At 37.4% G+C, this 13,093-nt stretch overlaps 1 long non-coding RNA gene across 1 annotated transcript in view; it reads left to right on the top strand.

The window, feature by feature from the left end:
• The first annotated feature begins 2,687 nt into the window (after positions 1-2,687).
• Positions 2,688-13,093, top strand: part of LOC131381710 (uncharacterized) — a 96,960-nt gene continuing 86,554 nt past the window's right edge. The window contains exons 1-3 of the long non-coding RNA XR_009210597.1: positions 2,688-2,741; positions 7,408-7,455; positions 8,879-9,040. This is a non-coding gene — a long non-coding RNA (uncharacterized LOC131381710). The remainder of the gene's footprint in view (positions 2,742-7,407; positions 7,456-8,878; positions 9,041-13,093) is intronic.

The following is a 13,093-nucleotide window of genomic DNA, read 5'->3' as shown; positions in this document are numbered from 1 at the left end:
TACTGCCCAAGCTAATTTATAGATTCAATGCCATCCCCATCAAGCTACCAATGACTTTCTTCACAGAATTGGAAAAAACCACTTTAAAGTTCATATGGAACCAAAACAGAGCCTGTATTGCCAAGTCAATCCTAAGCCAAAAGAACAAAGCTGGAGGCATCAAGCTACTTGACTTCAAACTATACTACAAGGCTACAGTAACCAAAACAGCATGGCACTGATACCAAAACAGAGATATAGACCAATGGAATAGAACAGAGCCCTCAGAAATAACGCCACATATTTACAACCATCTGATCTTTGACAAGCCTGACAAAAACAAGAAATGGGGAAATGATTCCCTATTTAATAAATGGTGATGGGAAAACTTGCTAGCCATATGTAGAAAGCTGAAACTGGATCCCTTCCTTACACCTTATACAAAAATTAATTCAAGATGGATTAAAGACTTAAATGTTAGACCTAAAACCATAAAAACCCTAGAAGAAAACCTAAGCAATACCATTCAAGACATAGGCATGGGCACGGACCTTGAAAGTTTTAAGGAGTATCAGTTAGGAGTTTTGTAGAGTGATCCTCTATTGGACTTTGTCTGATGCTTTCTTATAACTAGATTAGCATTATGGAATTTGGAGAGGGAGGCCACAGTACCATTTTCATCACATCGTATCAAGAGCACATACTACTGACATGACTTGTTGATGTTCACCTTGATCAGCTGAATCAGGCAGTGTCTGTAAGGCTTCTCTACTGTAAATTTACTCTTGATTTTCCTTCTCCATACCATACTCTTTAGAAGGAAGTCACAAAGCAGAGCTCACACTTAAGGAATGAGGAGTTATGCTCCAATGCTTCACCTCCTTGAAGGCCAAGTATCTATAAAAACAAATTATTTGGAATCCTTCTGCATGGGAAATTTTTCTATTCTTTCCCCATTTACTTACTTACCCATCCAATTATTTATTTAAATAAGTGTGGACTCATGGATATTGATTTTATAGTTTGAGTTATAATTCAATACTACTTTATGTTGTTGCTCAGATTGTTCCAGCTTTGTCCAGTGGGAACTCTTTCAGCTGGCTCCTATGTCATTTTGGTTTTTTGTTAGGTTTGGCTTTATGTTTTTAGCACTTCCTTACTTTCTGCCACTTCAAGATGTTCAAAGCTTATCTTTTGTATTTCCTGCCAGTACAGAATCAGCCATTTCTCCAAGGAGATCTCAGTTTTTAAATTCGTGTTTATCTAGTGTTAGTAACCAAGATCTGGGTGCTAAGTATGTTCATTCCTTCCAGGCCCTCTCAGCTAAGAGAAAGAAAAATATGTGTATATACTAATACATGTATATATGTATATCTATAAATAATTATATATTTAGCCAGTGTATTTATATTAAGCTAAGAATGAGTTTATACTGATATTTCCAACTCTAATCCATTGCTACATCGATCGTTCTAGTTTCCTACTCCTCTTGCTTATCTATAAGCCTCACATTCCAACTGTGAGAAACCTGTCTTTCAACATCTGCCATAAATTTACTTTATTGTTAATTTCCAGTGTACACATATAATGGTTTCAGAATTGTAAATCCATACCCTCATGGGAAGTAACTCTATTTACTAGAGTACACTCTTATTTATAGTTTCTTTTGCTTTTTATCTTACAGATTCCACTCATTTCCAAAGTCACTTAGGTCAGCACCATTTCCTCCCCTCCCCTTTGGTGAGGTTATTTTGTACATTTGTAATACAGTTAGATTATCTTGTCACATTCTGCATTCTTCCATCTTGGGATTCCCCAACCTCCTAAACTTTTTCTTTTATTTGCATCCCTTAAGGTTTACTCCTTGTGGTGGAAGGTTCTGTGTTTTGATAAATGCATGCCATATATCTATCATTACAGCATCATATGAGAATAGTTTCACTGTCCTAGAAAATCCCCTGTGCTGTTAACCTCCCTACCCCCAAATCCTAGTGACCACTGATATGTTTATTATCTCTATAATTTTGGCTTTCCAGATTCCCATACTAATGGCATTATAGAATATGCAGCCTTTTCAAACTGCCTTCTTTCACTTAGCAATATGCACTTCAAATTCATCCACATCTTTTTGTGGCTTGGTAGTTTATTTCTTTTTATTACCAAGTAATATTCCATTGTATGGCTGTGCCACAGATTGTTTACCTGTTCACTACCAAAGGACATCTTGGATACTTCCAGCTCTTCACAATCATGCCTAAAGCTACTATAAACATTCACATGAGGGTTTTTGTGTTTACATAAGTTTTCAAATCAGTTGGGTAAATACCTAAGAAGGGAATTGGTGGTATGGTAGAATATGTTTAACTTTATAAGAAACTGCTAAACTGTCTTCCAAAATGGCTATAACATTCTACATTCCCATCAACAATGCGGGAGAGTTTCTGTTGCTCTGCATCTTCACCAGGAATTGGTATTGTCAGTGTTGTGAATTTTAGCCATTTGAACAGTTACGTAGTATTCCCAGTTCCTCTTTTCTGTCCATTGCTGTCATTCATTTTCAGTACTTCATATGCTTTAATCACCCAATACATTGCTACTATTATTGTTCAACAAACATACATCTTTTAGAAGCATTAAGAATAATAAAAAATTTAGATTTTATTTTGCTTTCACTTATTCCTTCTGTAATGTTCTTCCTTTCCATATGTAGGTTCAAGTTTCTAACCTATATCGTTCTAGCATCTATGTCACATCTGAGTTTGGTAAGTGCTTTTGTCTCTTCAGACTGTTTTTTTTTTCTTGCCTTAAGAGGCCAAAACATGCCTTGTAATTTTTTTATTGAAATCAAGTGAACTCTAATGCTTTTTAGCTGTGGATCTTGGATACTTTACTCAATTCTTCTGAAGTTCTGGTGGTGGGGGAGGATTATGCCTACATTACAAAATTGTTGTGAGGATTGCTTAAAAACAAAGTCCTGTGTAAAGAGTGAGGCATATTTAGCCAAGGTAAGGTGCATGATTTGGCATTTCTTAGAGGTCAGCCTGCTTGATCTCAGCAAATGGCAGGTTCTTCTTCTTCATCTGGTGTTTATGACAACATTCTCTATTTGGGGATGTCAGGAGTTGAGGAGCACTGAGAAAGGAGCACTGAGACCTACGTACTTATGAAAAGTAACTTAGTCTAATGGTTACAAATAAAGTATTCAACCAACCATCAGTTCTGAATACGGTCATCTGTTTTCTCACATTCAGTGCCAGATCATCTCTGAGAGTTGTCAGAATGCATTTAGATCTTAACAATCTGAGGTGTTCTATCCTGATGATTAATGAGATACAGTGATAGTCATGGTGGGAAATTGAGAGTCAGGAGAAAAGCAGAACAGACACCAGCATGCATTCTATGATTATTTGAATCAGCTCCAGCTAATAAAGAGTACAGTCACAAAGGAAGATATTTTGAAAGAGAAAATATTCGAATCGTCTCTGAGAAAACACACACACACACACCAATCACAGTTATTTTAAGACTTCTTAATATGAATCTAAGTAATTTTAATATGCAGTTCTAGTCCTCTGCTTTTTAGAGGAAAGGAAACTATGGAGTTGAGGATTTGAAGAAAGTCAATATAAATAATAGGTTTACTGTTATTTATTTACTGTTAGAGACCACATTGTGTATGCAATTGAAACTGCTTTTGCGAAATTACATAAGAGAAATTTTACATAGTTGACTCCATCCATTTTCTTATCTCTAAGCTGTCTTTGGTCATTCCTGGGCATAAGCCAAGCTAACGTTGGGAAGAATTTACTTTATAGTTTAATCTGAAAGCAAGCATGATAATGGTCCTTCCCAAAACTAAGCCGCCTGTGTAAAACTAATGAAAAACCACCAGGTTAGGGCTATGAGAGGGGCCTGCATTCTGCTAAGATGCAGGGATCGTTAAATGATGACCAGCCATTGTTCCGGAAGAAACAAGATTTGTAACTTCCCCAATTACTCCTGTAAATAACGTCACTATTGTAGAAGCTATGATTAGCCTTTTGAGAGATCTTTTCAGACTACTGCATTTCTGAAACCAGCTGACTCCACCCAGATGGCGACTCATGCCTCAACTAGTCCTGTGGCCTCTACTCAGAGGCTGAGTTAGCTCACAAGAACCGTTTTCCACACCTCTATGGTTTCATTCTCAACTAGTCCACATTCTTCATTCCCTAGCACCCTGCCCACCAAACTATCCTTGAAAATCCCCTAACCTCTGAGCAGTCAGAGAGACTGATTTGAGTAATAACTCCATCTTCCATGTGACCAGCTTTGTGTCAATTGAACTCTTTCTTTACTGCAATACCATGGTCTCAGTGAATTGGTTTCGTCTGTGTAGCATGCAGGAAGTACCCATTAGGCAATTACACATTGTGCTTCAATTTTTCCTAGTGATGAAAATAGTATCCACAGTAGGCAAAATAATTGCTCCCCAAAGATGTCCATGTCTTAATTCTTATATCCTGTGAACATGTTACCGTACAGGCAAAAAAGGACTTTAAAGATGTGATTATGTTGCAGAACTTAAGATGAAAGATTGTATTGGATTCCTGGTGGGCCAAATCTAACCACATGGGTCCTTAACATTACAGAATATTTCCTGGTTGAGGGAGATGTAGTCACAGGGAGATGTGGTCAGAGGGAAATGTGACTATGGGAGGACTGTCAGAGAAATGTAGTACTGCTGGCTTTTAAGATGGAGAAAGAAGACTATGAACCAAAGAATGCAAGCAGCCTTTTGAAGTTGAAAAAAGGAAGAAAATGGTTCTCCTCTAGATCTTCCAGGAAGGAATATAACTTATTGATATCTTGAGCTTAGCCCAGAAAGACTGGTGTCAGATTTCTAAGCAATGGAACTGTAAGAATAAATTTGTGTTGTTTTAAGCCACGAAATTTATGATAATTGGTTACAGCAACAATACAAAATTAATACAGCACCCATTTCAGAAATTAATTGCATTGTTTACAATAGTTCTATTGCTGTGCAAAAGGAAAGATTTCGTAGAAGTTCTCCACTATTCAAAACGAAAGATTTCATAGAAGTTCTGCATGCAAATTTCTAAACCCCAGTACTGTATTGGACAAACTAGCAATATGATATTAATGTATTAGAGGTAACACTGGTTATGATTTTTATTTATAATATTAAAAATCTCTGAAAAAATATCAACTTTGAACCTCATAATAGCCTGCCTATTTGCAAGTTTACTAGTATACATGTGGTAGTTAAAATTACCTTCAGTTTTTAGGAAACGAGACAGACAACCATGATCTCCGAGTTGCAGAAATGTGTACAGTCTGGTCTAGTCTGGAATCTTTTATATACTTTTATCAATTGGCTGTATGAGTCACTACATTTCTTCTTCAATAAGTCTCATGGTCCATTGAAAATATTATGAAGAGAAAATGGGAGCAGCAGTGCATTTCCTAGAGCTAAAAACAAACAGCAAATGAATAGGATCTGGATCCTATTAATCATATCAGAGACTGTGGAGGGGTAGTATTTCAATACAATTTTTTAAAAACCCAGCACACAATACTTTAAGGAAAAAGAAATTCTAGGCCTTTGTAGCAAATAAAAGAGACTGTCCGGCATCTAGCAATCCATAAAATGAAAAGTTAGACAGTAAGAGCCATTCAAAACCTTTTTGACTTAGATGTTGGTGGGTGAGTACTTCAGTAAATCTGCTCCAGGGAAAACTCAGCCAATTAAATAAGAAATAAGCATATGTGCCCCCATATCAAAAGAGTGATGGCTTTATTTGTTGTGAATCCCCAAGAAGTTAAGTGTTTCTCCTTTACAAAGATTTCTTTTGGAGGAAATTTACTAAAGGAAGGATGGACCTTGAGAGTTGCAACAGAATTATGGTAATTGAAATCTGCTATGAATCGGATTCTTTACACCAATTGGCATTGTGGGATCCTTAATATGGTTGTTACCATTATGGTAATTTATTGATTTTGCTTAAAAAATAGATGAAAGCACATTTGAACTCAATAGGAAATGTGACAAAATAACCAGCAATTATTTCCAAAAAATGCAGTAACTGCAATCATGAAAACGTGTTTTCTAGAGCGAGTCAAAAAATTCCTTATTTGTTGAGAACACACAAGCAGCTCATTCTCAATTTTGTATTTTACATTTTGGCAAATGTAAAATTTCCTCTACCATTTTTAGCTTGTTTTTGAGTCTAGATGCAGTTAATGTTTTTCAGTACTGTCAGATAGTTGTATGTCAAATGGTATGAATTCAGAGAACTTAGGGAAGTCTTAATTTTTTACTAGATACCAAACACTGAAGCATTTTAGAAATTATCCTAAAGGTAAATGAAATCCAGTGTATCTAATACCACTTATTTAGTTATTGCCATGGTGCTTAGCTTAATTGAAAATGAATTGTGTTGGCACACCTTAAAAAAACAGAAGAAAATATAGGTCAGAGAATAATACCCTTCAGAAATTACATGATCTGATCTTTAGGGGGCAGCAGAGGGAGCTTGCCTGTGAACAATAATACCAGTTATGAAGGTTCAAGCTACCTCTGTTCTCAATGAAATCATGGGGCTGACTCAGATGTAACCACCAGATATTGATTGAAATTGCGATGATCACTAAGGAAAACCATTTTCCAATTCCGCTGCCACCCTAAGCAGCATATAGAGTTTTGCATTTATATTTCCTTTGAAGAATCTACAGCTGAGCTACAGAGACTTGCCGTTAGTAAGAATTACACATTTGTAAGTGAAGAACAAATTCCAGTAAGTGTTTCCTTTGATGCTCAGTAATTGCAAAATAAATGCCTTTACAGAGCAATGTAAACATCTTCTTTCACAACGGCTAACATTAATTAAGCACTTATGTACAAGATGGTGTTTTAAGCATCTTATAAATACTAACTTCTAACTACTGTTAAAAATAATAATAATTGGGAGACCATTAGGCTGAGAGGGCTCCCAGGCTTTGGGTTCCAACATAAGTAACTGAAAGCCAACCCGGAGTGAATGGTCATAGCTATGAAAAGGAAACTTAAGCTTAGCCATTAAGCTTAAGTTCAAATGTGTTATCATCTAATTTTTTAAGCAAAATCAACAAATTACCATAATTATAACAGCAATATTAGGGATCACAAACTGCCAACTAACCTCTAACTAGGGACTTTCCATTTTAGCCCATCAAATGTTCTCTTTGTCTGACTTCCAAGAACACCCTACAAAACGTTTCCCCTTGGGTCCTCTCAGTGGTGCCCTAAACTGCTTGTGGTATGATGCCGCCCGATTCCCAAATCACTATCTGCTTAAATAAGCTCTTTAAAATGTTAATGTGTAAGTTTATCTTTTAACATCACCCACAACAGCACTATGTGGTAATTCTTGTTATCCCATTTTGCAGATGAAGAAACTGGCTCAAAATCATTGCCGTTTTCCCAAGGTCATGCAGGTAACATATGATAGAGCCAGGAAGTGTGACTCTATATATTTGGTGTCTCAAATACAACAGAAAACTGCTTCAGTGGGGTGGCATGGGGTGGGGGCTTACACTGATTTATATTAATGCTTTATATTAATACTATATGCATTTTGTCACAGCTACATTGCTGCAATCCTATGTTCAAAGCCAAGAAACTCATGTTAAAGGTGAATTAGGTGAGATGCTGGTCTCAAAGAGCTCTTTGATTCTTCACACTAATAAATCAACATGAAACTCCTGGCAGTTGAATGAATACATAGCCAGACTTTATAAAGATCCTATTTTCAATAGCAGCTTAGCTATGAGTTACTTGAAGACCAAAAAGTGGAGTTTTTCTTTTCTTTCTTTTATTTATTCAATAATTCAGTAAACATTTATAGAGCCTTACTGTGTGCTAGGAAATATTCTAGGTTCTGAAGATTCAATGATGGCTAAGACACAGGCTCTGTCTTCAGAAAACTCATAGTCTAATAAGGATGTCAGAGAAAGAGGTCATTTACAAAGATATGCAAATGTACCATGCTATATTTGAGCAAAGTGCTATGAACATGCATAAGAGAAATGCCCAACCCAGTCTATGTGAGACAAGAAAGTTGTCTTAAATAAGATATCATTATTTTAACTTCTGGTATTTTAAGATCCTTAATAAAAATAGGCAAAAATAACAATGGATTTTTAAAAATAAATTTTTGGTGAGAATTACTTATGTATTTTACAGATATAGATAAGAACTTGAATGACAAAAATTAACAAACAGATGAAGTTCCATGAAATCCTCAAGGGAAGGGACAAATTTATATTGTCAATGCCTAACACAACATCTAGCACCCAGTAGGAGGTCAACAAATGAGAACTGAATTGAATCTGACAGTCATAGAGTGCCTAATCTGAAGCACCATGTTTGAGAAAGACATGGATCACGTGGGAAGATGCAAAGAATAGAAAAAGAATGTTTGAAGTCTACATGTTAAGTCTCGATCCACAATTGAACTTTCTGAGTTTTTCTGCAGACCTGATGAATTGCAGGAACTAAAATCCTGGGGAAGAGCTTTTTTTCTTAAACCTGATCTACTTCATCAAAAGGTCTTTTGTGGAGCATTACAAAACACAAGTTGTTAGGCATAAACCCGATTTATGTTTCTCACTTAAGCTAAAGAAGTCTAATATGGGATAAAATAATTGCAAGTCTGAAAGTATTTATAATGAAGTTAGGAATCACTTGCCCCAAAGTCCATTTTTAAAATGAAAACCTAAGCTAAACAGTTAAATTGAATTTAAAGTGAATTTTTTAAAAAGAAAGAATTGAAATGTGTCAAGGCTCCACTCAGTCTTAAATGAACCAGATCTTTCTCTTTTCTTCCAACTCTTCTACCACTGGAAAATTTGCGAGTAGAAATTGAAGAACAAGGAAGAGGTCAAGTTTGGAAGATGAGATGGTACCACAAAAAAAGCCTTCACAGACTCCTTGAAGAATTTAATGCCCACTAAAGAACAGAAATGACAGTCCCTGCCCTACACCTCCCACCTTAGTACTTATTTGCCAACAAATACACTGGTAAGAAGAAAGCTCTCAACAGTCTGTTAAATGCCAGAACTCTCAAGGTTGAAGATACTCTCTTGTTTTAAGTTTTTGGAAATAGTAGATTTATGAGGAAGATTCACTAGAAGTAGCTGTAGTTTTTCTTTTCTGTGTTTTCTTAAATTAATTTTTTGTTCGTTTAAAAGAGACAGGGTCTTGCTGTGTTGCCCAGGATAGAGTGCAGTGGCACATGGTCATAGCTCACTGCAGCTTCAATCCCCTGCCTCAGCCTCCCAAGTAACTGGCACTACAGGCGCATCATCATGTCCTGCTGATTTTTGTTTTGTTTTTGTAGAGATTGGATCTTACTTTGTTTCCTAGGCTGGTCTCAAACTTCTGGCCTCAAGTGATTCTCCCTCCTCAGCCTCCCCAAGTACTGGGATTACAGGCATAAGCCACCACACCTGGCCTCTTTTTTATACTCTGTATTACTTTCAAAATTACTCAGCTTTCAAGAAATAAAAAAGTAAAAAATAACTGAATTCCATAAAAACAAATCTGGCTATGCTAAATTATTACAGGAGTCTAGTCTCAGAGCCCAGAACACATTAAACAAAACCCAACATTCTCTGGGAAATAAACCACTTTAGCAAGAATTGAAATAATGTCATCTAGCTTCTGTGCTGCTTAAGAGCCACTGGTACTGTACGTCGATGTGACACCATCATGCTAAATGTGGCAAATAAATTCATAACAATGTTGAAGCTGGAAAGATGCTTCACAACTAAATTTCCTTTAGCTTGCATGTCCACACCTACTGTAGTTCTGTTCATAGATGTCAGACCTGAGAATGAAGATTTCACAGGAGAATGTTACAGTTTTAGAGCTGGATATAAACTCAGAAATCAACTGATCCCAAGAACCACTGTTAACCCATCTGCACCAAGATGAGCACAGAAATGAAGAGTATGCATTTAGAAACTTATACAGCAATTTGTTATTTTATCTTTTGTATCTCATAATTTTAAAAACCTGGGAATTGAATTTGTATGTCTTTTGTTTGGAATTTTATTTTCTGGTAATCTATTTTGATTTTAAAAAATTATCAGTCCTTGAGAAACTGGAAAAAAAATTTAAGTATTCCTTCCTCACATGGTTTAAGAAGAACTGGCCTTTTGGTCGTACTGAAATACTCAGGGGACAGCCTGGGACACGTGAAGTTAGACTGAGGAGCCAGGGTGTAGGGACGCAGGGTCTCATCTCTTGTTTCAGAACAGCGCACTGTTAATCTAAGTGTTGGGTGTCAGCAGGATAGATACTAGTACGATAAAACTGACAATGATAATATTTATATTGGGAAGTAGAAAAGAAAGTCATATGCTGGAATAGTTCTCTCAAAGTAGGGAGAGAACTTATACTGGTTTTATACCTTTCTACTTTTCCTTCTTCCCTAAATTGTCTACAGAGATGGGAGCTCAGCCTAAAAATGTAATCAGATGGAAGGAAAAACTGTAATTTCAAAGCTTCTACCTGTGTTTTGGGCTGTGGAGGTGTGACGTAGTTGGTTCTCATTTAGCAGATCATCCGAGCTCAATTTGAGTAGCGGGTAGAAAATGAAACTCTAATTTATGAGAAATTTGGAGGTCTGAAGGCTAAGGTGGTAAGAGAGAGAGAAAGGTCTGAGGAGACAAACCCAGAGGGGTCAGAACCTATCTACGAGACATTCTCAGAGGCAGAGAAAGACTGTGGGTTTAGAGCAGCGTTGTTTAAGATTTCATCTTAAATTAGTGACCATGTTGTGTTAGTATATGTGGATATTTCCCTCCGTTAGCCCAAACCTTCAGTTGAAAACTGGCTTTGTCCAATTGCTTTTTACTAATGGAACACAAGGGAGAAAAGGAATGGAGTGTTTAGGTATCATGCACATGTGTGAAGAAAGCATTGGATGCAGTTTCCATTTTGAGGAAAATTCACAAGCTTGTAGGCAGGGCAGCAGTGGCTGAGGCAGACACACAGAGAAGAGATTGAGAATCCAATGAGATCAGAACATTTCATGAGAAATGACCAGAGGGGTGACTCGCTGCTCCTGCCCCTCCCCTGGCCAACAATCCACACAGATATTTGTGGAGGGGACCTGGGCTTCTCACTGACCTTCAGACACATGCTTAAAACATTGATTTAGTATGTGAGAGGACACAGGGGGTGATAATACCATGGGCATCAGGGGAGAAGCAAGCACAACCTAGTGGTCTTACTTTATCAACCAATTCCTATATGCCAAGTATAAGAACCTTCCCCATGTCATCTCGTTCATTCTTCAAAGCAAGCCCAATGATGGAATTCTATCAGTATCTGATTTTGTAAGCTTTAACAAAGCCAAAAATGCAATACTGACAAAGGAAAATTACTGATGGAGGCCAACTGTCTCTATCTTTAGATGAGAAAGCTGAGATCCAAAAAGAATAAATGAATAACCCACTCACACATGATAGTAGGTATCAGAGTCAAGTCAAAAAGGAGTCTGGAAACATTGCTAGATTTTAATTCTTTCACCAGAAGAGCAAAGGACTCAACAGCTCATCCATAAAGCATTTAAAGATACACCTAGGGTATTGATCCTAAATGACAGCTTTCTTTCATGTCAATCTATCAGAAGTTTCTCTTTTATCGGATTCACTAGGTTGGCGGTGGCGGTGGTTGTGGCACTTTTTCTTCTCCTCTTCTTCCTCCCCCTCTCCTTCCTCCTCTTTCTCCTTTTCCTTCTCCCCCTCCCACTTCTTGTTATTGCAACCACAGAAGAAAGACGTGCTCTTTTAGCTGATTATTCCCATAATTCACTCTGTAATGGCAAAAGAAATAACTAAAAGCAGCCCTGGGCATATCAATAAGCCTTACCTGGTGATTGAACACCTCAGAATATATACTTACTAGACACTAAAGTTTTGTGCCACGTGCTAAGTCGGTATCCTCCTAATTGGGGAGTTTTGTCTGTAGGTCTTGGAACTAATTGAGCTAAATTTTGTGCTCCCAATGAAGAGGAGAGAAGGTAAATAAACAATACCATGTGTGAGCCTAATTGGTTAGGCAATAAATCACAAGAAGTTTCCTCTCTTTAATAGAAGTTGAGTTTCCTGTTTGATAGACCAGGGCTCAGTGCCACACCCTGGCTTTCATTAAGGCATGAAACATTGTCTTGTTGTCAGGTGATTCTTGCTCTCACCCAGGGAAACATTCTTTCCTGGTATTTCATAAGCCATAATTTAGTTACACACACCATGACTTGAATAGTTTCCTAGACTCAGAAACGGGGAGTTTGAGTCTTTATTTCTTCTAGTTTATATTTGACTTATTTTTTCACAGACTGGTAACAAAATTGAGACTATAAAGATTATCCTATAAAACCCCTTTTATGACCTGTTTTATTATCCTTAGTTGGATGAGAAAACTGCAGCTTGGTGTCTACTGTGTAGTAGGTGCTGAGTGAATATTTATTGAACCATTAGATAGACCTAAGCTGACGCTGAGTCACATGGCAGAGCTGTGATGGAAAACTGGTCTTGTAACTTCTTGTTCAAGGCCCTTTCTACTACATTACTATCCATCTCCCTTCAGCCTGAATACACACCTATCAGCTACTGCTACAACTGTTCACAAAGGGGAAATTCCACGTGGGAGAGGAGAGTCACAGGAGGAGCTTTGGTTCCTAAACATTTGCATAGGCGTCTAGCTTAGGCAAATAGTTGAAAGGCACATTTAAAAAGATGTTGTAGTAAACAGAAGTAGGGCAAATAAGAACACCTCCTCATCTCTCACACACACACACACACACACACACACACACACACACACACACACACACACACACACACACACACACACACACACACACACACACACACACACATTTTCTTTCCTGAGTAGGAACCTAGGAGCTCCAGGTGGAAGAGGCATGGGCAGAGAATAGTACATAGCAGGGCAGGTGGAAAGCGGTGACTGACATTTAGTTTAACTAGCCTTGACAATTGTTTCAAGGGACACATGAAGCTCAAAGTAAGCAGGGGCTACAGGCAAGGTAAACAGGCTGTCTAA

Source organism: Hylobates moloch, unplaced genomic scaffold, assembly GCF_009828535.3.
Source record: "Hylobates moloch isolate HMO894 unplaced genomic scaffold, HMol_V3 SCAFFOLD_17, whole genome shotgun sequence".
Classification (NCBI taxonomy): Eukaryota; Metazoa; Chordata; class Mammalia; order Primates; family Hylobatidae; genus Hylobates; species Hylobates moloch.
Note: the sequence above shows the minus strand (reverse complement) of the source record. Positions and strands in the feature narration are given on the sequence as shown.